Source organism: Marmota monax, unplaced genomic scaffold (genome assembly GCF_021218885.2).
Source record: "Marmota monax isolate L192 unplaced genomic scaffold, Marmota_monax_Labrador192_F-V1.1 WCK01_AAM20220418_F8-fsc00013, whole genome shotgun sequence".
In the NCBI taxonomy this organism is placed as follows: Eukaryota; Metazoa; Chordata; class Mammalia; order Rodentia; family Sciuridae; genus Marmota; species Marmota monax.
Genome location: NW_026692202.1, coordinates 17721966 through 17748279, shown reverse-complemented (window position 1 = coordinate 17748279; position 26314 = coordinate 17721966).

Sequence of the window (26314 nt, the reverse complement as noted above, 5' to 3'; positions counted from 1 at the left end):
GCAGATTTTTGGTTTTTCTTGCCTGACATCATGTTCATGGGTCATCTCAAACCAGCTACTGTGTAGTCAGAGGACATAAATCAAGGTTACTAAGGTGAACACAGTAGGAAGATAAATCTTCTTTAAAGAGTGAGAAAAAAAAAAGACCTTTAGATTCCTCAAAAGTAAAAAAAAAAAAAAAAAAGGAAAACATTACTTAAATTTGTGTTCTCATGCCATATTTTTTTTCCTGAAATATTAGGGAGAAGAAACCACAGTCAAATTATGCTAGCTCTTTCTTTTATCCCAGAATTGACTATTCCAGCCCAGTATATCTTTTCTTTCCAAGAGCTCTCATTTCCTCCCCACCCCTTAAAGCATCATTAGCTAGCACTGATCAGAGGTCATAGGAAGAGTGATGAGAGTGTAGAGTGGCTACACTAGTAAAGAGCCAACATTAAAAAAAAAAAAAGAAAGAAAATGAAAAAAAACACACACACAAAACTTTTTTGAGAGAAAAAGTTTGAAATGATTTTAAAAAGTTGCAGTTTTTGTTGCAACTTTTTTTTAGAGAGATATATAATTTTTTAATATTTATTTTTTAGTTTTCAGTGGACACAACGTCTTTATTTTATTTTTATCTGGTGCTGAGTATCGAACTCAGTGTCCCGCGCATGCCAGGCAAGCATGCTACCACTTGAGCCACATCCCCAGCCCCTGTTGCAACTTTTTGACTACCCTATTATATTACCATAATACATGTAAGAAGTTCACCAAGTTTTCTAAAGTTTCCTAAGGTGTAAAACTATGTTAAACTATGTTCTTTTAAATTTATGGCTAGAGAAAAAAAATCTCAGAAAAATGATCATATTTATCATACTTAATGTGCATTTCTGAAGGTACATGATTTAAATCAAAATTAAAAATAATTTTACTTATATTATGCAGCACACACACAGAAATATAAACAATATAATGCACATCTACTGATCATGTATATACTTAAATAAATTGTGAACATATTGTTTTTGTCAGCTGTTTTGCTGTTGTGACCAACAACCCTAACAAGAACAATTTTAGAGGAGGAAAAGTTTATTTGGGGCTCATGGTTTCAGAAGTCTAAGTGTGTAGATGGCCAACTCCATTCCTTGTGGCTTGGGATTAGGCAGAACATCATGGCAGAAGTGTGTGGCTCTGATAGGAAGCAGAGATATAGAGAGAGCTCTGCTCAACAAGGACAAAATATGAACCCAAAAAGCATACCTCCAAAGACCCACCTCCTCCAGTCACACTAAGTCAGTTCCTATCAGAGGATTAATGCACTATTAGATCAAATATTTTATAACTGAATCATTTCATCTCTAAACTTTCCTGCATTGTCTCACACATGAGTTTTTAGGGGACACCTAATATCTAAACCATAATACATATATAAACATAATCTTGATATCCCAAACCACTTTTGCATTTTTCCAGAAACGTGTTATTTCTGAATTGTCTCATTTGATTTATATTAATTCACTTTGTGAATTACCCCATTTCACTTGATTCTCCCACTGAAAATTTATTAGATGTAATGTTAAAATACATTTCTTTAGAATAATAGTAAAAATAACTTAGAAGGAACAAACCTTTGGGATTAAATTAAATTCTTTTCTACTTTAGGGTGCTAGCTAACTGTTTAATGAGCATGATGACTAACAAATGACTAAAATATGTCTACCGGTGATCATTTTGTTGTACCAACTTTATTATCTACTCAAATGAAAGTAATGAAAATAACTTAAAGATTGGATATTCATGTCTCCATGATTGACACAGTCTACTTTCCTATCATAGAAGTTGATCAATTGCATAATGCTAAATATTACCACAGACCTGGGATGTAGTTCACAGGTAAAGTTCTTGTTATCATGCATGAAGCTATTCAGTTAGACATGTCCACATTGGAAACACAAGACTATCAATTTACCTTATTAAGATAAGAATTAGGTTAACAATGGAATGCTCTGCATACTTCACCCCTTCTTCATGGCCATACTCTATTCCATTTCCTTGTCAAATGGAAATTATTAAGTAGTCCTGTTGTGTTTCCTATTATATGGCCTCACCCTCTTACCCACAGCTGAGGGACAAAGGTCATCCCATCTAAGCCCATCAATTCTTGGACAGGCCAGCCACCTCTGATGTTACTTTGCATACTCACATACACAAATATGTACATACAATAAAATAATTTGGTCGTATTGTAATCTCTTGTCAATTTTAATCAGGGAACACCAATTCCAAGAGTCCATTAGCAAAGCAAGCTGAAGCTAAACTGTCTTGTGTAAAGATAGATAGGTAAGTCTATGCTGAGTGTATCCGTTTCCTATTGTTTCTTTAACTAATTACAACAATTGTCAAGGCTGAAAAAAGCAAAACAATTTTATTCTCACACAGTTTGGAAGTCAGAAATCTAAAACAGAAATTTCACTGGGCCAATACCATACTGTCTGAAGATCTACACTCTCTCTGGAGCCCTTGGCAGAGAATCTATTTCCTTGCACTTTACAGATTCTAGAACTGTACTCTTGGCATTCTTTAGTTTATAGCCTTTCCTCCATTGTCAAATATCTACTTCCATGGGCAAGTCATCCTGTCACCCTTGTCTTCTATTTTCCTCCTATAAGGCTCCCTGTGAATTTAATTATATTGTATTGAACCCATCTGGATGCTCTCAGGCTACTCCCATCTCAGGTTTTTTTTTTTTTTTCATTTGTTCTAATTAGTTATACATGACAGTAGAATGCATCTTTAACACATCATACATAAATGGAGTTTAACTTCTCATTCTTCTGGTTGTACATCATGTAAAATCACACCAGTTGTGTAGACCTGTGGGGCACATAGGGTAATAATACTTGATTCATTCTACTATCCTTCCCATCTCCACACCCTCTCCCTTCCCTTTCCTCCCCTCTGCCAAATCCAAAGTACCTTGATTCTTCCCACCCACTCCCCCTTTTGTGAATTAACATCCTTATATCAGAGAAAATATTTGGCCTTTAGTTTTTTGAGGTTAGCTTGTTTCACTGAGCATTATATTCTCCAGCTCCATCTATACCTGAAAATGACATAATTTCATTCTTCTTTAAGGCTAAGTAGTATTCAATTATGTATATGTACCTCATTTTCTTTATCCATTTGTTGAAGGGCACCTAGGTTGATTGCATAGTTTAGCTATTGTGAGTTGAGCTGCTACAAATATTGATGTGGTTGTGCCACTGTAGTATGCTGATTTTAAGTCCTTTGGGTATATACCACGGATTAGAATAGCTGTGTCAAATGATGATTCCATTCCAAGTTTTCTGAGGAATCTCCACACTGCTTTCCATAGTGGCTGTACCAATTTGCAAGTCCCACCAGCAATATATGCATGTACCTTTTTCCCCCACTTTTTGTCAACATTTATTTTTGCTTGTATTCTTGATAATTGCCACTCTGATTGGAATGAGACAAAATCTTAGAGTAGTTTTTATTTGCATTTCTCTACTTTCTAGAGATGTTGAATGTGTTTTCAGATATTTTTGACCATTCTTATTCCTTCTGTATGAAGTGTCTGTTCAGTTCCTTAGCCCATTTGTTAATTGGGTTATTTTTTTTATTTTTATTTTTATTTTTTGGTGTTAAGTTTTTTGAGTTCTTTATATATCCTGGAGATTAATGCTCTATCTGAGGTGCATGTGGTAAAGATTATCTCCTTCTGTAGGCTCTCTCTTCACATTATTGATTATTTTCTTTGCTGAGAAGAAGCTTTTTAGTTTGAATCCATACCAATTATCAATTCTTGATTTTACTTCTTATGCTTTAGAGTTTTGTTAAGGAAGTCAGTTCCTAAACCGTCCTGGTGAAGATTTGGGCCTACTTTTTCTTCTATTGGGTGCAGGGTCTCTCTTCTAGTGCCTAAATCTTTGACCCACTTTGCTCATTTCAGGGTTCTTGAACTAATTATATCAGCAAAATCACCTTTGCCATGAAATGTAACATTTATGGGTTCTAAGGATGAGGATGTGGACATCCTGAGAAGCTATCACTCACCCTACTAGTTTAGGCAATGTGCACATTCAAGTTGAATAACAATAAAATGATGAATTAACAAATTGTATGGGATACAAGACACACACCAAGGACTGAAGAAAGAAGAGATTTGTCCAGGGAAGCAGGGCTCTCCAGAGTGCATGTTCATGAGCTTCTGTGGCTGCAGTCTTTAGAACCGCAGAGACATATTCCAGTTCTTATAGTTCCTGAGGTCAGAAGGTTGGCTTTATCTATTGTGATTATTCCTAAAATAAACTGCTGCAGCTGCAGGTAACTTCAGGTTGTCTCTGATACTTGTAAACAAAAGGGCCTGGTGAGAAGAACGTCTTCCTCTCATCACTTTCCCTTAAAAGTGGGTGGTGGGATATTTGTTATTCATCTAGGCACATCATTAAATAATTATTTTTAAGGAAAACTGGGTATTTTTGTTTTGTTTTGAATTTTAAATGGTAACATTTGTAAGTTGATGAGAAGAGCCCTGGTTATGGGAAGAAAACTTGCTCTTGTCTAGACTTTGACCCTGAGTAGCTAGGAGACTTTGAAAAAAGTCTTGGGACTTGGAAAAATAATTGGGCTGGAATCTGTTTCTTATTTTTCTCATAGGTATAATGTGGAGAATGATATGTAGCTTACTGGGATGTTGTAGGAATTGCATGTGAATGGACATGAAAGTCCTGGAAGCTACTGCTCTTTATTGTTAATGCCATGGAGGGTTGGCTGATGAACTTCTCAGAATTTTAGAGTATGGCAATATCCCTTAGTAAATTGTGCTTATTTTCAATAAATAAGAAGTAAGAGATTCTATTGGGATATTGTAATTCTACAAAGAAGTAAGATTTCTAGACAGACAAACTTGCAAATCAGAGTAAGAGAGTAATAAAAAAACTATAAAATACAACGTCCAACCTTTGTTATGTATCTTATCTTTTGCCAAAAAATTGTATAAAGGGTAGGTAGATAAGGCTGTGGTTTGTGTGACAAGCATAAGGTTCTTTTACTGGTGGCTCAAATAATGGGTGTTGTCAGTTGTCTCCTGGGAGTTAGCAGTTGCTTAAGCTATGATTTTTAAAAACTAAATAAAATACCTAAACTCCCAATGACACTTATGTGCTTATATTTCAAACTTGAAGGGGGAATGAAAGACATAAAGAAAATGAGATGAAGGTGTCTGATCCAAAATTGGAAGGAGAGAAGTGATTGGAAATGAATGGGACAATCCTGTTCTACTCTGAAAGAATGCAAAGCACTTTGTCTTTCTCCCTTTGAGAAAATCGGCGTCCCAGATTTTCTCTGTGAACATGAAGACACAGAACTGTAGGCATCAGCCAAAATGGGGCTTAGCACATAATGTCTGTGATGAAAATTCTAGAATTTACATGAAAACTGACATAACCTTGGCACTGAGCAGAATGTCCAGCTGAGTGAAGGCAGCAGGCTTAGCAGCTCTCAGGAAAGTTCTGATGAAAGCGAAGCCATGATTCTCTTATTTTTAGAGCAGTTCCATCAGGACAAATGTGCCTCCTAGGATAAAAATCTTCACTGCATCGATGCTAAGAAAATTTCAGGGTGAAAATGTGTTTAGAGTGGCATAACTTTGATTCATAAATTACTTATCTTTTGAAGTATTAATTATGAAATATGCTGAAAAATCACTCCAATATTCTGAACTTTTTTTTAATTGCCCCTTTCTCAAAATGGTATGTGATATAAAGTACTTTAGTACAATGCATTGTTCCTATATTTTCACTGTGAGTATCATGGACTTAACCATTTACATCCCCCTAAATTCATATGCTGAAGCCCTAGCCTCCACTGGGGTTGAATTTGGAGAGAGGTCCTCCAATGAATTAAGGTCAAATAGAATTACAAGAGTAGGGCCTTGATCCACCAATATATGCCCTATTGTAGAGATACCCTGAAGTTCTCCTGCATTCTGTCTACCATGTGAGGCCATAGTGAGAAGGGATCATCTGCAACTGAATGGAGTGCCCTCACCAGATACTAACCCTGTTCACAGCTCTATCTGGGATTTTAAGCCTACAGAACTGTGAGAAAATATTTCTTGTTGGCACCACTGAGATTATGGTATTTTGTATTTTGTAGCCTAACAGATTAGGATAGTGAGGTTTGTCCCCTAGATGAGGCATAAGTGTATAAAGTAAGTAAACTGGTATTTAACTTAGAAATGGAAGTCTTAATCCATCTCACATTTTTTGGTGCATGATCTGTGGATCTTAATTGTCAAATGTACACAGTACTTATTGACTAAAAATAGATGAAAATATTATGCTAAACATCAGAGGTTTGGAAAAATATAATAGATGTGGACTTGAAATTTATTTTATTTGTTGCTTATGATTTATTTATGCTTGAATATTTACATAGTAACTTTCTGGCCCCCTTTACTTATTAAGGAAACAGGAATAGAAAGTACCTGTGAAACATGCCAGATTTCCTTAAGCAAATTCATGAAAAACATCTAAGGTGTGGGTGCAAAAAGCTAGGGAATGCTATTTCAGATGAAATCTTTCAGGGAACAGACACATCATCATTTGATCTCAAGCCACCCAGACAATGTTCATGTATCCTATGAGAAGGAAGAAAGAAAACAGGCAATGCCTTATAACAGACAGACCTCCCGGAGAACTGGAGCACTTCTGAACCCCTCCCTCAGCAACTCTGCCAGCCTACTATTCCAATGCCTGGTATCTTCCTCTGCCTCTCTATTCTTGCTTTCTTAACGTCACCCATTCAACATAATGGGCTCCCCTTCAACATAACGTGCTCCTGTTCAACATAATGTCTGCTCCTTTCCTTCCAGCCTGTATTCTGCACTGGCTCTTCTTAACATTGCACTTTTTACACTTTCTTAATTTTTCTTTCTTTCCATCCATTTAGTTCATTTCAAAGAACTATTCTTATGCTCCGCTGCAACCATGGTTTGGTAGCAGCTGCTTCTCTTTTAACAGCTCAGTAAAAAGTAGTTTACCTTCTAAAAGTACTAGTATTGGTATAGACCTAAATCCTGGTTTACAATCTTGAGAAATGCATTCCCTCAGTGATTATTTCTGCACTTTTAAAAGTTGATTATGAATACTTTCATACTTTTATAGCTCAGTAGTGGGCAGTCCCCTATGTCCCTTGGTGTCTGTATGAAATTTAGTAACACCACACACAGCAAGGCTTCATTAGCTCTGGGTTGAAGTGCAGCCAAAAAACAGGCCCCTTCCTCACTCTTGTGGCCTGGAAGCTGTCATGGTGCACTGGTGTGGGATACCTGGGGATATTTTCTCTAATGTTGTTCAGGAGTCGTCCATGCTGAATGAAACCTGGCTTTGGTGCTGGCTCAAGCATTCTTTTTGACCAAAGTGTCAGTTAATTTCTAGGAAGATTAAACTACCCCTGCAAACACAAGTGTTCAAAATTCACAGGCCATCTGGGGTTCCTGTGTCCTCACATGAGAGATCCCAGATGGATTATAAATCCATCCCTGTGGGTAATATAGTGCAGTTGCTTCTCAGTCCTCCTGCTTTTCCCAGTGGCATCTGATACTATGGCCATGATGAGGTTAATTTATGTGGCTTGATACACTTTATCATCTGTCACTTGTACAGCTCTTGCTGTGCCATCTGGTGTCTCAGAGGCAGTTTCAGGAAGCAGCATGCATAACAAGGTATCTGAATTTGCAAATTCTTTCAAGCATTTATAGGTAATAGCTAAAAGATATTTTGAGAAGCCAGTGCCCATCTCTGCTGTGGATCACCACTAACGTGGATAATCTGACATGAGGTTCAAACAAAGCCTGCTATATTTTGCAGGAAAACATTTCTGAATTAGTTTGCAATCACCAATATTGATGGAACCTATTTATTTCAAGACCCTGAATATCTCTATCAGGCTGAGAATATCTTACTGGGCTCTTGTGCAAATCAGTAAAAGGCAGAGGCAATGGCTTACTATCAAACATGATGGATGATGAGACAAAACAGCACATACTAGCACGAAAAATTGTTTAAATGGAAAATCCTGCAGCAAAGAGCCTAAGTGCCCCTATTATAATGATTTCATATCCATGTCTCATTTTCAGCAATGTGTTAGGACCTCAAGAGAGCACAACAAAACATTAAATAGATAAAGCCATGAGAACAGATAGAAAATATACTCAGAGGAAGTAAGATGTTAAAATGATTCGGGGTAGACTGTCCTGCATCTCTTGTCAATCAGGCTCTGATTTGCACATGCTGTGCAGAGTGCCTGGGACAGAGCTGGGGTGGGGATAGGTCGGATTATGAGTGCTAGGGCTCTGGCCTTCCAGACATTACAATTTATTTTAGAAGAGTAAGATAATGAGGATATATATTTTAATAAATAATCAAATAGACAAGGGAGAGCAGAGGGCATTTTGAAAGGAGCAATTGTACCACATGACAATGTTCTTGAAGGTTCTTGAAGGACAGTATGCAAGTCACTGTCAAAATCAAGAGGCAAAACCAAAAGTCACTATGCAGATTACAGCTGGCTGTTGGCTTCAGCCACTCTCAGGGGTCCATGGTGAGAGATGGCATTGCTGGAACAGGAGGGGTCCAAACTTAGTGCAGGGTGAAACACATTAGGCTGAAATCTCAAAATTCAACTTAACAGGTATCACAGAACCACTGTTTCTCAGGAGGTAATGAACGAGAGATTTGAGGATAAAATTATTCTAGCAGTAGTAGGAGTTGGAACATTAAGTATGGCTGGGTGGGAGGAAGGCAGAGACCTAGTCAAGAACCTCCCCAGTTCTTAGAGCTGAACAGCAGCTAAAATCTAATAAGGTAGCTTCGGAGTACAGAATATCAAAGGTACTCCATTGTTTTATAAAGCAATTTTCAGTCTAAAAACAAGTTTATAAATACCGTGAAGCCTTATTATTTCCTCCCCATCCTGTCTCTTCCCCTGCTCGTCAGCACTTCTCTCTATATTAAAGTTTTAAGTAAACAGAAGCCAGAAGACACTTCCCATAGAGCCAAAGATGGTCTGGAGAGCTGTACTTTAAAGACAGGAACAAAAATTAGAGTTCACTCAAAAATCCATCTGATTAAAATCATGCCTTGAAAACCACCTATTCTGTGTAGGACCATCTCTTGGCACTTTGTGAGTATAAATTTCTAGAAAGAAAAACCTAACTTCATGTTTGAGGGACATCCCTCATTGGAAAAGCCTAGCTGAGCCAGCACTGTTCCCTGATGGCAGTGAGAACAAAGATGTTTGGCAGAAAAAGGAAAAAGTTTGCTCTTTGTATTGATTCCCAAGGGATTGGAGAAGCGGCCTGGCCAGGCTCCTGTGCTGTTTAAATCTACTCTGCAGCTTTCTCCCAGCTGTTCAAGATCAAGAAATCTGTTGTAGTCATTCCTGTCCTCAGTGCCTACTCAACCCAAGGCCTGGCAGGCAGTAGGGGCTCAATAAATGTTTGTGGAATTCATTCTGTGTTTGCATTGTTCAGTTTCCTGGGAAAACCACATTTTCTTTTCCCTACTGCACTTCTTCATTCAAACTTCTGAGAATGCAGCCTGGTAATCTGTACTGGAGTGATTGTTGGGAGCTCATCTTTACCATTTAGGGGTTCCCTCTGCTAGTTTATATTCTGCTCATTAGACATGGCATTTTCCCTCGCTTTTGTTTTAGGGTTGTGGGTTGCTTGACTCATTCATGACTTTTTTTACCATCTTAGCCCTTGATCCATCTTTATTGAGTCTAGGAGTCAGCAAATTTTTCTGTAAACAATTTAGCCTTTTTGAGCCTTATTGATAGTCATAATTACACACCTCAGCTGGTGTAGTGTGAAAGCAGCAGGAGACAAAACAAACTCATGGGTGTGCCTATGTTCCAAATCAACTTCATTCATGGAACAAACTATGATCATATTTGGCCTGCAAGCTGTAGTCGGCTCACCCAATTTAATTTATATGCTATATGAACCTTATTGTTTTCTGCTTTTATTTATTTGTTTATTTATTTTTCTATTTTTATTTACATTGAATTAATATCTACTCTTTTCTTCCTTTGCATCATCATAACTTTTGTTCTCATTTTTTGTGCCACACATTAACTTCTGCATTCATGATCAAATAGGCACATTAGGCCTTGTTGCACTGATATTTATGCACACTAGGTACTCTTTTAACATACAACACACTCTATCCTATAAAATACATTTTTAATACAAATTCAAGTGATTCTTGACAGCAAAATATCATTAAGGTTGGTTGCTTCTTTTTCTCGAGCTGTCATTGGTCTTATGAATTGTTTCAGCAGAGTAGTATTCTCATATTTCTACTATCACCAGTAATTAAGCTTCCTTTGGCTCTCCAAATACCATAGAGACTCTAAATGATTATTGTATCATCATTTTTACTTCTCTGGAAAGCTAAGGGTCATTGCTGGCAATTTACCTTGTCTCCATTGCATTGGATTGACCTGGGTCCTAAACTTCATGCTTTTTGAGAGAAGGAAAAATTATGCAGAGTAAGTGTATCTTCCATGAGGTACCATGCTTCTTTGAATCAGTTATAGGAGTTCTTTTCATGCCAATGTTACAGAATCACCAGTCCTTTCATTGCCATTAAGATGTCTGATAATGAGAGCTGTAGATACATGTGGTACAAAGAAATTTTGCACCTTGGAAGAGCATGAGGTTAAGAGTTTTCTCTGGGCCATGTCTTGAGACATATAGTTATGACAAATGTCACCTGGGAAATCTTGTGATGCAAGCATTCTCTTGATCCTTTTTGAAAACCTTCACTTGGAAACATTGGGAAGTTGCAGAAACCAATGCACACTTTGTCACAGGTTCCTTTTTAGTGCTATCTCTTTATTACTTCTTACTGTTTTTCCCGGGTAATCATGGTTTATTCTCCTCCTCTAGAATTAAGAGTCTATTTATAACACTGCCCAACTAATATATTAAAAGAAAGCTTATTAAAATGCAAAATACTGTTCCCAAAGCAATAGTAGTTTTATTACCTGGGATATAAAAAACAAGTTGATTAAAGAATAAAAAAAAGTAAGGAGAAATTGTAATCTTTCCTTCATGGTGAAGAAAAAAATGCTTTTGCTTTTAATTGTGCTGAACTCTCAGTGAATGGTTGTCCTGGCCAAAATAAATAAACAGTAACCACAAAAATCCTAAGTGGATACAGAATTCTTAAAGTATCAAAGCTTCCTGGTCAGCCACCTAAACTTTGGACAAGGGGTTTAGGTTTGCGTGTTTTGATCCCCAAATTAGTCACATGCATTTCCTGGTTTTCGCCTTTTAAAATCTGTGAGCTTGCTCATTTAAAATTTATTTATAATCAGTGAGTCCTCCATACAATCACTGCTGAAGGAATCAATAATTCTAGGTATTACATCTTTCCAAATTAGCCATGTTGTCTTACAAAGCTGGAAAATTCTGCCAATCCTGAGAAGCGAGGCTGAAATATGAGATTTAGCAATGGCTGAGGGCATTTCCCATTTCATTAACATTTAAAATACTTTAAGGACATGTAATAAATACAACATAGCCATTGGACTTCTGCTCCAAGCTGAGGGGGGAGGTGAAGTTTGGGGAGGACTTCCTGCTCTTGCACAGTGATAAGGTAGAAGGGTCAGACAATTCCCAGATCTCAAAACAGGAATATTACACCAGGAAGGAGATGGAAAAAATATCTTTCTAGTATAAAAAAAAAAAAAAAGTTCTACAGCTGACGGAGATGTTATCTTGAAAAATTTAGAGCCAAATTTTAAGCGTGGGAGAGCAGGGAGGGAGAAATGTAGTAATCTCGCTGCTGTTTCCCTTGGCCCTTGAGAAATTGTCAAAATAAACACACCAGGGTCTGTACAAGAAGCTGTCAGCAGTCTGGGCACTGTGCAGACCAGATGGAAAGGGAGTTAGTAGTATACAGACATGAACTAGTCTTTGTTTTCATAATTTTTTTCCAAGATAAAATAAAGGAGAAAAATTGTATTCTTGCATCGGAGAACAAATGTAAAAGCTAATAGTAGATCCAGAGGCAAAGTATATGGAGTCCATTATTAGGGTTTAAATTTAGTCTGGCCTCCTTTCCTTAGCTCTCTTCGTCTGTGATTTAAATGTTATGGGGAAAGGGGCCAGGGCATATAACTTTAGTTGGTGGAGGAGAAAAGGCTCTTGTACTTTGTATTAACATTAAATCCCATCACATCAGCTCTACAAGTATCATGTAATCTGTCTCTACGGCACAGTTCAGGCTAAGTGAGCAAGGTCGCTGTGTTTGGCAGCTCAGTTTTCTGAGAGTTGTGTGCTGCCTAAGGAAGAAGAAGCTCTTCTCAAGGCTGCTACTATGAAGCATGATTGGAAATGACAGGCAATGAAAATTCAGATGACCTGAATTACATGGTGTGATTTGATTTGACTAAGTCCATATTCCATATCTTCAGCAAGGATATACATATTTCAGAGAAGAAATGCCTAGCTAGCTAATGACATTTCACTTCAACATGTATTTCTGATTAAAACTCTTTCATTGAACATTTACTATAGCACTATACTTCCCCCCCCCCCCCGCGATCTCCTTTGATTGACATTAGTGATCAGGAACTGGGCTAACTAGTTTATATCCATTTAATGAAATTCTTCAATGAATTTGAGTTCATTATTTTCATCTGATATATTTGATTAGGCAATATGCCCAAGAGCACACAGATCTAGTATATGCAGGAGGTGAGACTAGAATCCAGGTCAGTTTGATTTCCAAATCCCTCCTCCTAACGACTCTATAATAATGCCACATTCTTCCAAAATGCCCCACACTCTTTTTCCACAGTATCTAAAGTTAGGTTGAATTTTCCATGTTGTAGGTGACTTAGTCACTGAACGGAGTAGCAGCTCTATACATACTCCTTGAAAAGTATCCCTGCCCAAATAATATATTAAAAGAAAGCTTATTAAAATTCAAAATACTGTTCCCAAAGCAATAGTAGTTTTATTACCTTACATGCTGCTAATAAGAGGGGTTTCTACCATCTGTCTGTATGATCCCTGCCTATCTAATTCCCCTCCCACCACCAGTAAGATTTTTCCCCTACTTTTGGCAATTGTAGAAGTGAGTTTCTCCAGATAGTGATTGAGTTCTTAGTAGAGTAAAGGTTGGACAACCACTGGGAAGGTAGTGAGAAAGAAGGGAAAGCGGTTGCTTCAGTGGCCTAAGTAAGATCATTACTGTGGTCAGTGAAGCTATCACTGTGGATTCTACCAAAGAACTCAGGTATTTGATTCCTTGTGCACAACATTTGATGCCATAGAATACTATGCTGACATTTGAAGAAAGCTATTTTGCTTTCCCTTGTCCACTTCACCTCCTCCCTCTCTTCCTGAGAGTGTGTGGGAGGCTGGTGAATGCCTTGAAGGAGACCTTGCTGCACGGCCCTTGATGTGATGAGAGCTTTTGGCTTCTAGCCTTTCGCTGAAGACTGAGCCAAGCATACCCTGGGGCTGCCACCATGAGATGACAGTCTGAAGTGGTTTCACCGTGCTCTCAGCCACTTCCTGAACTAATTGTGGAATGACTCAGGCTTGGAAAAGAATGAGGAAATTCAACAAGACCATGAGTGGTTGTTGCGCAGAGTTTAAAACCTTAAGAAAGACAACCTGGGAAAAGAAGACAAAGGAATAGAAAGTGATCTTTATTCCTATAGGGAAGGAGTGAATGGGTCACTGGTTCAGGCACAGCCATAATTCTGGAAAGAACCTACCCGTGTGTGATTTATCATTGTCACAAACAGAAATTGCCTTTGCATTTATCATTCTACCTCCCTATTCTATTCCATCAGCTAAGTTTACAATCTCTCTTTTGCTCTCCCCACTTTATATTCTATAAAAAGTATAGTAGGTAAGCGTTTTCTTCTATGCTGACCCCCCAGAAAGTAGAGGATATACATGGTCATTGGGATAGAAACACACAATTCCATAATGCCAGTGACAACTGCATATCTCAGCATCTTTCCAGTGACATTGAGCTACCCAAGGACCTTCCTTTATTCACCTAGCTGTTGATTCCTTGCCAGAGGACATTCTAAAACATTAATCTTGCTGATGGCTGGCTGTATAGATAGGCTTTTAATCTATTGATTTTAGAAAAACTACCTAATACCTCTATTGATAACCATTATGTAACACCATATTTCATAATACAGCAACACAGTTCATTTTTTTAAAAATGCAATAAAATTGGAACAATAATTTTAATATTTTCAATATATTCGATTTTCCAATAATAAGTTTATAAGTTAAGAAAAATATATGTAACAAGATCATGAACATTGATTAAATAATAAATGCACTCATATCTCCTAAATTGTTTGGACTCATGCAAATCTGAGATTAACTGCTGAAATGAGATTATACTCTCAAATAAGACAGCAACTGTTGGACATTATGAAACATCTCCTGTTAACTATGTCTATTTGATGGATGTTCCTTATGTCTTGAGTATGACTTTATATTACCAGCTGGGAAAAACCATGTACCAAACACTGAAATCTATATTGATGATTCTAGCTTCTGTTAGTAGAAAAACTTCAGGGAATAAAGAACAGTAATAAAAACTGCATTCTGAGTCTATACTGTAGTTATGAACACCAAAGAGACTATTTTGAATGCAAACATATTTTCTTTCAACTATGGCAAAGAATGTCACAGTTGGACTAAAGTCTTGTTAGCTATTGTGTCAAACTGGAATAATGTTTCTCTTAGAATATATCTCATTTTTTAAAAAATATGCATTGAAGTCATAAATGTGGGCAGACCCCTGTCTCAAATTGGGCAATGAACTAGTTTTCACAACAGAAAAGCTGTTTTGCTTTAGAAGCAGAATTTTATTTCCTCTAATTTACAAATCTAGTGAAAAGAATTCTGTGTTTTTTTCAGTGGCTTACATTGCCCATATAATTAATGTTCATATTTTCAGTTAACCAAAATAAAACCATTTTTGACATAGTTGGCTTAAAATGATCATGGACAACCTAATAGATGCTAAGTAAATTATGTTAAAACAAAGATGGGAAATAAATATTAATTGTTCTGCCATGAACTCCATTTACAGCAATTAGAAATTTTTTAACTTTGATCCAAAGAATAAAAATGAGGTATGGGCTGATCTATTCTTTAAATTTTTGAAGAAGGTGGGTGAAGATGCAAAAACCTAGACTTCCTAAGTATTTACTAAGTACTAATTGCTGTTCTTTTAAGTCACCAGTCTGTTCTCTCCCTTAATAAATATGAGCACCACGTGACTGATTGCTACGGTATCATCAAACACATACATGCACATTGCATGCAGTAGGTAATTTGATGGGAAACCTGATGCAAACATGCCGCAGTCTGGCTGGGCACAATCAGGAGCCACTTGTCAAAAGAAACTAACTTTATTTTTAGAACCACACATGCCAAACAAAACAGCCTCTCAGGAAAAACCCTCAGAGCCTCAACTGCCACCACCAGCTTTCCACAAGCCTCTCTCTCTCACACAAGCTTCTCTCCACCTCCCACAATCCTCCTGCTCTTGAGGCCGATTGGCTGGGTCATGTGGGCGGAGCCAAAAAAGTCCCCCAATGAGCAGCTCCGTGGTCTGAAAGGGCAGGGAAACAGCCCAATGAGCATCACCGCAGAGGAGCCAATCAGCTAGATGTTGCTGGGGCCGCTGTGAGCCAATCATCAGCCGGCAGCTGGAAGTTTGCTGGCAGCTGGAAGTTTGCTGGGGCCCTTTCTGCTGTGGCTCTCAACATCTCCCCCTCTCTGTTTAAACAACAAGCATGTGGCTTAGGGACCGTGCCTGCCTTAGGTTGTCCAATAGTACATATGGTCCTTAGGTTGGTACCATTGCAATTGGATCTTACCCGTCACTGACTACCGGTCCAGTATACAGCCACACCTGTGGAGAGGTCTTTGTACCAGCGGGGGAGTGAGGTTCTTTGCCTCACCTCTGTTGGCCCCCAAATTTTAGCTGGACGATCATGACAAGCAGAAGGGAGGAAGATATACCAAGCCAATTGACGGCTCCTTTTGGAAAAATTGTACCACCAATGACATCATCAGCAAAAATACCCCAACACTACCACAAGTCGCTGCACCAACAGATAGTTCACAATGCATACAGGTGAGCTCACAATGTGTCCAGGCAAGTTCTGCAAGCAGTTCAGTGATGGCTATTGTAGAAGCTGTAGATTGGTTTTATCTTTGACTTCACCAGCACTGGGATGAAGATAGGAATTCTGGCAATAATGGCTAAAGAAAAAATTATGTAACATTACAGAAAGCACTAAAAGAAAACAATTTTCTTAACAATTTACATTGTCTTCACCGGCACTGGGATGAAGATAGGAATTCTGGCAATAATGGCTAAAGAAAAAATTATGTAACATTACAGAAGGCACTAAAAGAAAACAATTTTCTTAACAATTTACATTATCTTTAAGAGAATTATTAAATATAATGAAAAGGAAAGGTGAAAGTAAATAAACAGATCTGTTAACCTTCTTTTTTGTTTACATATTAAAACAATCCTCAACAGTTGTTTACCCAATTTAAATTAAACCATATAAATCACGTGAAAAAAAATATTTGGATCCATTTTATCATGAGCGCTCATCATATATGATATATGGACATACATACATTCAAACATATAACACAAAACACAAGTGTGCACACATAATATAATACATACAACACATAACATTATAGTAAAGGCCTTATAAATTTTTACAGGTGAAATCTCCATTGCAATGCTTAAAAACTCTATAGTCAAAAAATAGAACTGATCAGCAAAACATTAACCTAGGTCTGTATGAGCTCAAAAAACAAAATAGAACTTCATGATATGGCAAAGGGCAATAATAAAATAGATATTGAAAAAAGCATCCTGGTTCTGTTGCAGATGTAAGAATAGCCAAACTGGAGTTTTGGATATCAGTTGTTATGGAATTGAGCCAAATCATCTTCTTTTTGGTCTGTAGAAATCGCTTTAGTTAATCTTTCTGGAATCCAAATCGGCTGCTGTTCTCCCTGTGGAAACACATAAACAGACCCCCGACTCCAGACAATCACTGGGTCAGGACCTTGGTTAATCTCTCTGGAATCCAAATCGGCTGCTGTTCTCCCTGTGGAAACACAAAAACAGACCCCCGACTCCAGACAATTACTGGGTCAGGACCTTTCCATTGTCCTGTTAGAATATCCTTCCAAAGTACCTTGGGCTTATGCACATTTTTTGGACACATATGCCTTTCCGCAGCACTAAGTCCTGATGAATCCAAATTTAAAAAGTTTAGAGTAAAAAGTGTTATTTTAAGTTTATCTTTGGGGAATATATACCCCTTCCCAATTCCTTCTTTTGGCTTTAATAAGTACATTTTAATAGTTTGATGAGCTCTTTCAACTATGCCTTGTCCCTGTGGATTGTATGGGATTCCTGTTATATGAGTAATGCCAAATGTTGAGCAAAATTGTTTAAAAGAGGTAGAAGAATAACCAGGGGCATTATCTGTTTTTAACTGTTTTGGAACACCCACAGTGGCAAAATTTTGTAAGCAATGAGCTATAACATCTTTAGTTTTTTCTCCAGCATGAAGGGAGCCCATCAAAAATCCAGAAGAAGTATCAACTGTAACATGCAAATATTTTAATTTTCCAAATTCTGGCAAGTGTGTGACGTCCATCTGCCAAATATGGTTAGGTATCAATCCTCTAGGATTGACTCCAAGATTAACTTGTGGTAAAAAGGTCACACAATTTTGACATTGTTTTATTATTTGTCTAGCTTGTTCCTTAGTTATTTTAAAGCGCTTTTGTAAAGTATTAGCATTGACATGGAACTTTTTATGAAAATTTATAGCTTCTATTAGTGTAGAGAAAATATGTATGTCATGTGTAGTTTTATCTGCTAAATCATTGCCCAAACTAAGGGCTCCAGGCAATCCTGTATGTGCCCTGATATGTCCTATAAAGAATGGATCTTTTCTGTCCCAGATTAGACTTTGTATAGTGGAAAGCAAAGAGAAAACAGTAGAAGAAGGGGAAATCCTACCAGCATCTTCAAGAGATACTATAGCATTAACTACATACTGACTATCAGAAAATAAATTAAATACAGAATCTTTAAACATCACAAAAGCTTGTAAAACTGCATTAAGCTCTACCTTTTGAGCTGATTGTTTGGGTACTAAAAATGTAAAAGTTTGATCAGGGGTAACTACTGCTGCTGTACCATTATTTGACCCATCAGTGAATATATTTGGAGCATTCATGATAGGTGTTTTTCTTGTCATTTTTGGAAAAATTACAGGATGCAATGACCAAAAAGACAATAAAGGATTAGATGGTAAGTGGTTATCAAATGAAACATTAGATTTGCACATGATTATTGCCCAAGTATTTAACTCATTAGCTAACTCATCAATTTGATTCATAGTATATGGAGTAATAATTTTATTGGGAGAAATTCCAAACACTCCCTTTGCTGCTTTTATTCCTTTGAGTATTAATTGTCCTACAGCCTCAGGATACCTAGTAAGAATAGTGTTAGGAGAATAAGATAAATGTATCCATAATAATGGACCTTCTTGCCAAAATACTCCTGTAGGAATATTTTTTGTTGGTAGTACAATAAATAATAAAGGCAAACTTATATCAATTCTATCCAAATGTATATTTTCCATATATGTTTCAATGATTTTTAATGCCTTTCTTGCTTCAGTCGTTAACATTCGGGGTGAATTTGGATCTGATGGACCTTGTAGGATATCAAATAAAGGTCCCAACTCTCCTGTTGGTATACCTAAATAGGGCCTTATCCAATTTATGTCTCCTAATAACTTTTGAAAGTCATTAAGTGATTTGAGTTGATCTACTCGTATTTGAATTTTTGGTGGACGGACCATGGTTGAGGATAATAGAACTCCTAAATAATTAATTGGAAAATTTAATTGTACTTTATCTATTGCTATCTCTAGATTATAATTTTTTAATAAGTTTGTAAGTGTGGCATAACATTCTAGCAATGTGTTTTTATCTTTGTGTGCTAATAATACATCATCCATATAGTGAAATATTTGTAGTTCAGGATTTTGATTTCTAAGTGGCTGGATTACTTTGTTAACATAAATTTGACACATAGTTGGGCTGTTAGCCATCCCTTGAGGGAGTAATTTCCATTCATATCTCTGATCAGGACCTTCATGATTCAGTGCAGGGATAGTAAATGCAAAACGTGGACTATCCTCAGGATGAATTGGAATTGAAAAAAAACAATCTTTAATATCTATAACTAAAACATACCAGGTTTTTGGCAAAGCACACAACTGAGGAATCCCTGATTGAGCAGGTCCCATAATAACCATCTCATTATTAATGGCTCTTAAATCTTGCAATAATCTCCATTTACCAGATTTCTTTTTGATGACAAAAATGGGAGTATTATGGGGAGATACAGAAGGTTGTATATGTCCTTCCACTAATTGTTGTTTGACCAGGTCATGGGCTGCTTGTATCTTTTCTTTAGTCAGGGGCCACTGAGGAACCCATACTGGTCTTTCTGATTTCCAAGTAATTTTTATTGTCTCAGTGGCCCTTTCTGAAAATCCAACCCATGTCTTTCTGTTCCTTGATTTGTTTGTATTGGTGCTGCTATACCTTGTTCTTGTTTTTCTAATCTTTTTCCTTTCCTAAAACCTTGTCTAGTCATAATAGTGGGTGCATTTTGGTTGATGTTATTTGTTAATGTCAAACCTAATTGATCTAGGACATCTCGTCCCCATAAATTTACGGGAATATGATCCAATACATATGGCTGTATAGTTCCTTCACATCCTTCAGGATCCTTCCAATCTAATACCATTGCACTTCTATGTGGATTAGTCGCCACTCCTAGGCCTCAAAGCGTTTGAGTGGCTTGTTGTAATGGCCAATGTTTTGGCCATTCTTGACGAGAGATGATGCTAAGGTCTGCACCTGTATCCAGTAGCCCATTAAATTCATGTCCTTGAATATTTAGTTTTAGCATGGGACGAGAATCTAAATTTAAAGAAAGCATAGCCCAATCTACACCTGTGGAGCCTAATCCCTTGGAACCTCTTTCTACAGTACGACTGGAAAATTTATCATGTAGGCTGGGTATTATTAGTAACTGTGCTATTCTATCTCCTGGTGAAATTACTGATATACCCTTTGGAGAACTGGCTATAATTTTTATTTCACCTTCATAATCGGGATCAATTACCCCAGGACTTATCATAAGTCCTTTTAGAGTAGAAGAGCTGCGTCCCAATAATAAGCCTACTGTTCCTTTGGGAAGAGGTCCTTTCACCCCTGTGGGAATGATTTGAACTCCCATCTCTGGAGTTAGTACTGCTCTGGCGGAGGCGCAGATGTCCAACCCTGCGCTCCCTCTGGTTTGTCTGATGAGGGATCTGATGGACAATGTGTCCTGGGCACTACCCTGATGGGGTTGCTGGGTTCCTCCAGTGCTCCGTATATTTGTGGTTTGGGGCCCCGGAGCATTGGGCCCCCCTGTCCATTTTTTGGCAATGGAGCCCGATGCCTTTCTCCACGATATCGTGGATAAACACCTGGTCCTTGTTCGTTTTTTGATAATGGAGTACCCTCTATGGTGGTTTGAGAACGGCATTCATTAGCCCAATGTCTCCCTCTACGGCATCGTGGGCAAATACCTGGTATTCTACTCCTTTGATACCTAGTTTTGTTAAACCCTCCTCCAATGGGGCAATTCCTTTTAAAATGTCCTGTTTGTTCACAATTGTAGCATGTTCTTGGCCTGGCATCTAAAGCCTGTTTTACTGCAGCTGCCACAATTTGCCCTTGTTCATTAATGTCTCTACATAATTTAATATATGTGTTTAAGTCTTCATGTTTCCATGGTCTAATGATATCTCTGCACCAACGATTTGCTTGCTCATAAGCCAGGTGTTTTAGTAATGGCATTGCTTGTTCTGTATTCCCAAAAACTCTGGTAGCTGTTTGAATAAGCCTATCTACAAATTCAGCATAAGGTTCATTAGCTCCTTGTATTACCTTAGATAATTGACCTTGTAAACCTCCATGTCCTTGTAAAGTCTTCCATGCCTTAATTGCATCTACAGCAATTTGTGCATATACACCAGGATCATATGTAATTTGTTGCTGCTGATCCTCATAAGGTCCCTTTCCTAACAACATATCTAGATTTCTCTGAGGATAACCAGCTGCTACATTTCGCCTAGCCGTCTCCTTGCAAAATTCCTCAAAATTCCTCCCTCCCTTCCTCCCTCACCTCCTCCTACTTTATTCTCTCTTTGTCCATAGTAAATTGTGAAGAATATAGATTTGAGTACTGAAAGTTTCAATTTTAATAGAAAGCTCAAAGATTTATTACAATTTCTCTTAAAACCATATTCTGATGTTTGGAGCTATAACTGTGTCTTCTTTACCTGCATATGTGTAAGCATAAACTATGAGTTAATATTATGAAATTTCCCTTTTATTCTCACTAAGGTATTCTGTAGATTACTTGGAAATGAAAACTACTTGGGTGTGTGGGCTGAGGTTCTGAAGTTTTATATGATAATGAATGACATTGTATATGACCTTGAAGAAGGTGCTTGGCCTTACAATTGCCTATCTGTAGAAGTAGGGATATTATGAGGCTTAATGATGTAAAAAGCTTTGACACCTCAAATAAAACAAGATAACTACATGCTTTAGAATTAAATACTTAAAATGGATATGATTTTATTACTCTTCATTATTTCTTTGTGACGCAAATATGTTTCAGGAATTATAAGACTGTATCACAGGCAAATAACAAAGTAATAAAATTAGAAAATAAAAAGGAAGCATAAAAACTTAAGTCCAAGTTTACTGACTTCTTCTTGTTTTGTTTGTTTGTTCCATTACTTTTGATTTTTTGATGTTCTTCAGGCTGACCCCCACATTAGGCTCCAGTGATTTTTCTGCCTCAGTCTTCCAAGTAATTGGGGTTATAAGTATGCACCATCACACCCAGCTTAATTCTTTTAATTGATTTTTTCTATGGTTTCAGGCATTTTTAACACTGTGATTCCTCAAGAAGATAAGAGATATTATTATTATTATTATTATTATTATTATTATTATTGACAGTAAGGTGTACTGCATTGTCAGGTCAAAGTTTTCTCATTACATCAGCCTATGGTCTAGTTCAGAAATGCTTCTGTAATTTCAGAAGGCCTCAGATCTCTTTCATTCTTACTTTCCCTCACATGTAGGTTTTTACAATTTATGAATTACTTGGGGATTTTATGTTGTCATAATATTTACAAAAAATAATATTTACATCACAATAAAATTTGAATATGAGATTAAATAAGATAATAGTTATAAAAATATTCAAACTGTAATTCATTGTAAACACAGGAAACCTTATTTTTGAAGGCAGTGTGTGGCCAGAGTACAGAGGCATTAAACACTGGGATAACAAATGTTGACTTAATTTGTTGGGCAATGAAGAACTCTTACAGGTCATAGAAAAGGCAGTAAAAAACCCAGATAGAACTTGGGGACAATAAGAGATCTTGTAGTATTCTGTGTGACAGCCCAAGAGACAAAAAGATTGAGAGTTGTGGTTTGAGGATAGTTGGAAGATTAGTACAATCATTCAGGTGAAAGATAAAGAAGAGTCTGAGCCAGGTCAATGACTATAATATGAAAAACTGAAAACAGAGATACATGCAAAAGCTATTGTGGCAATAGAATTTTTAGAATCAGTTAAGTTACTGGAATGTGTGGGTTAAATAAAAAATAATGAAATATGGATTAAGGAGTTTAATTTCAGGCATATGCAACAAAAATTAGGAAATTCAGGATGGGGAGTTGGGTGTTTAGTAAAGATGAAAAATTAACTTTAGCCTTATAACTTTGAGGAACTAGTGGGGTGCTTCAGGCAGAAGCTAAGAAAAGGTGAATAAAAAGAATCAGGGAAGTGGCCAGAAGATAAAGAGTCATTTGCAAAACAGTAATAATAGTGTTCTTGGGAATGGGGTTCTTTGAAGAGAGATAACATGGAGACAGGGAGAGTTCTACTCTCCTATTAAGAGAAGAGAAAGTGAGTATACAGAAAAGGGCTAGAAGGAATCAGAAGAATATAATACCATGAATCCTAACACTGAGAGAGTATGATATGCTCATGTAGATGAGCTGTTCAATACTTCACAACAGTTTATTTAGAGGTGAAGAGGGAGGGATGGTGAGAGATGACTGCAAGTGTAATGTGAGGGTGAGGGTTGGAGAAGAGTGGAAGAGCAGGAATCCTGTTTTCTTCACTTTATCACCATCACCTGGTAGCAGTCTCATGTTTATGAGCAATTCAGTAAATATTTCTGTGAATGAATAAATAGTGAGAGCCAAATTGTGAGTTCAATATATGAGCTGGTGACAGAGAGTTATGATTAAGACAAGCACACTGATTTCCTAGGATATTTGCAGTGGTAGGAGGAAGATTCCATAATGGCCATATGTTACTATTACTCATAGTTAAGATTTTTTGGTAGCCTATTATTATCTCATTTGATTTTTCTCAGCCATACTATGAGGGAGGTAAAAGTACTATATCAATTTTAAAATTGAGGAAACCAAAGCATAAAGAGATTAACGATTTTGCCCAAAGTTCAGATTGCTGGGTTGAGGAAAAGCTAAGATACTTCTGGTCATTATCATCCACTGAATTAAAATTCTTCAGCAACTTCTATTTTGAATGCTCAGCACCTACTGAAATGTCTGGCATATACTGAATATTTGTTACTTTCCTATAGACGGAAAATTCTACATTGCAATGTAGAAATCAAATCATCCAACCAGGATGACAAAGAATTCATTTTAGTGTCGGAGACAATTAAGGTGCAGAACTCTGATTGCAGAATCCCCTTTCTTGCCTGCTATTCCTCATTGCCTTGACATGACAATGGTATTAAGCTGTGATAGAGCATTGAGGAAAAACAGAAATAGAGGGAGCAAATTGGTAGAAGAGTGATTAAAGAAGGGATGAATTTAATGATGAATGGTGAGTCTGGCAGGAGGGACAAAGTGGGAGAAGGAGTAGATAATCCAGGTACTTGGAGGAACAGAGGTTCTGAGTGATGTTGGGATTAGAGGCATCTTGCTCTAGTAGATAAGTTTCAATGAGTAGAACTGAGGGTCACTGACATCAAGACTTATAGGACTTGTGGTTTAAGAGGCTGAATGATATGGGCATCCATATCCAACTTAGACAAAGGAGACTTTTCCAGGCAAAATGTCTCAGAATTTTTGGAGAAACACATGTTACAATCAATAGTAGCAAGATGATTGTGATGATCCTCTTGGAATTTATCCATGGAAGATGCTAAATCTCCATGCTAAAGCCTCCAAGAAGGCTGGCTTCTTCCCGTTCTGGAATTGTGCAACTAACAAAATAAGAAATTTTTTCATTATTCTAGATGTGAATTCATGGGATTTTCTTTTTAAAAAACCTTCTACAGCATTTAGTCCCCAAGTTTTTCATGCAGTAAATATGCAGTAAATAAATGTATAACATAGACTGTGCCTAGGAGGAGGTCTACTCTCTCTTCTGAGGAAAATATTACAGCAGATACATACATTCATTCATACTTTCTTAAAAGATGTTGATGAATAATTTTCCTAAGGGTTGGCATTCAAGAGATGTGTATTCAATTCAGAAGTAAGGTGTTTGGTTTGGAATTTTAACTACCAAGTTTAAAATCTCCTGGGTAACAGAACACCATATATCCTGATGTTCAATTCAAATGGAGCTCCTTTAGATCTTATTGTCATGCTGGAGCACTACCTCAGGACCTAAACTAGGAAAAACAGAAGTTCTTCCGATTGCTCTGTGGTGACTTTCAGTGTTTCCTTGATGAAATGACCATAATTACCCTTTAAGTATGGCTGTAGATTGTGGACTTCAGAAAGAAATGTAGCAAGGGCTAGGATAACTGTCATTGAAAAGACAATCTCTCTCTGGGAGAGAACTGCATCGAGACCCCTCATTCTTCCTGACTGAGTGCCCCCCTCTACCCAACAGACACACACATATGCATATGTGCATTCACAAATGCTTTCCTCAATGAATTCTCTCCTTAAAACTTGACATTTTTCTAAGGCAGACTGCACATTAGGATCTGGTAGGACCCGGTGAGCTATAAAACATAATTCCTCTTTAATAGGAGACATTTCCTTAGACTCTGATTCATTCCTAGTTCAGGAAGTTAGGGAAAGAAGCAATAAAAGGCAAAAATGAACCACATTTTCACATAACAGATTGTCAACTTCCATAGACTTTTGTGTCTTTCTTCAGAGATTTTTCTCGCCCCCCCACCCTTTGAAACTTTTGCAGATATAGTTTTTTAACTATGCGGCATTAGCCTCAGTGATAACCCAGTGAGGGTCAGTCTATAACTGCCTCTTGGATTGCAAGAGAACAGAAGTGGAGTCAGACTAATAGCATGCAGGGAGTTCACTGCTTTCGCTGCTTTGAAGCCTATCTGTCAATTTTTCTTAAAATACACACGTACATACACTGCCTTCAGTCCTTTCGCTGACTGATTAATGTGGCTCTGTTCCTCTAGGCTAACACATGCTGCACTCGCCTTGTTTCTAGCAGCCAAGCCCCTCTGGTGTTGCTCGAATTATACCTGGTTCTTTCCAACAAATTATTGTGATGATTAAGAAAGTTTGATGATATATGATTTTTTGGATTCCAGACCTCCTGTCAGATAATAGAGTCAGAAGTGTGGGGCTGCTGCAGTTATTCCATATCAATGCTCCGAGTTCAAATAAAGTGTCAGGATGACTAAGTACAAGGGATTTGTGGAATGCTTTAATGTTGCCTCATTTCAAATCACTTCATAAGCAGCCTGGTAATGAGCTCAATAAATTCTGTTGGAGGGGAAAAAAAAAAAAAGAAAAGAGCCCTGTATTCGCTACAGAAAAAGTAGGTTGCTATTTTATAATTAGGCCTCTGGGCTGGTGGGAAGGAGTCTTATTTCCTGTTTGAAATCCACTTTGTTAGCTCTGTGATGTGGAGATGGCTAAATGAGTATGAAATATTATAATTAAGGACATCACAAGCTGTTTATCTTATCAGCAGTGTTTTTCCTTAAAGGCTGCCTCATTGACCACTTGTGTACTATAACTGCTTTTTTTTTTTCTTTCTTTCTTTTTTTTTCTTTTTGT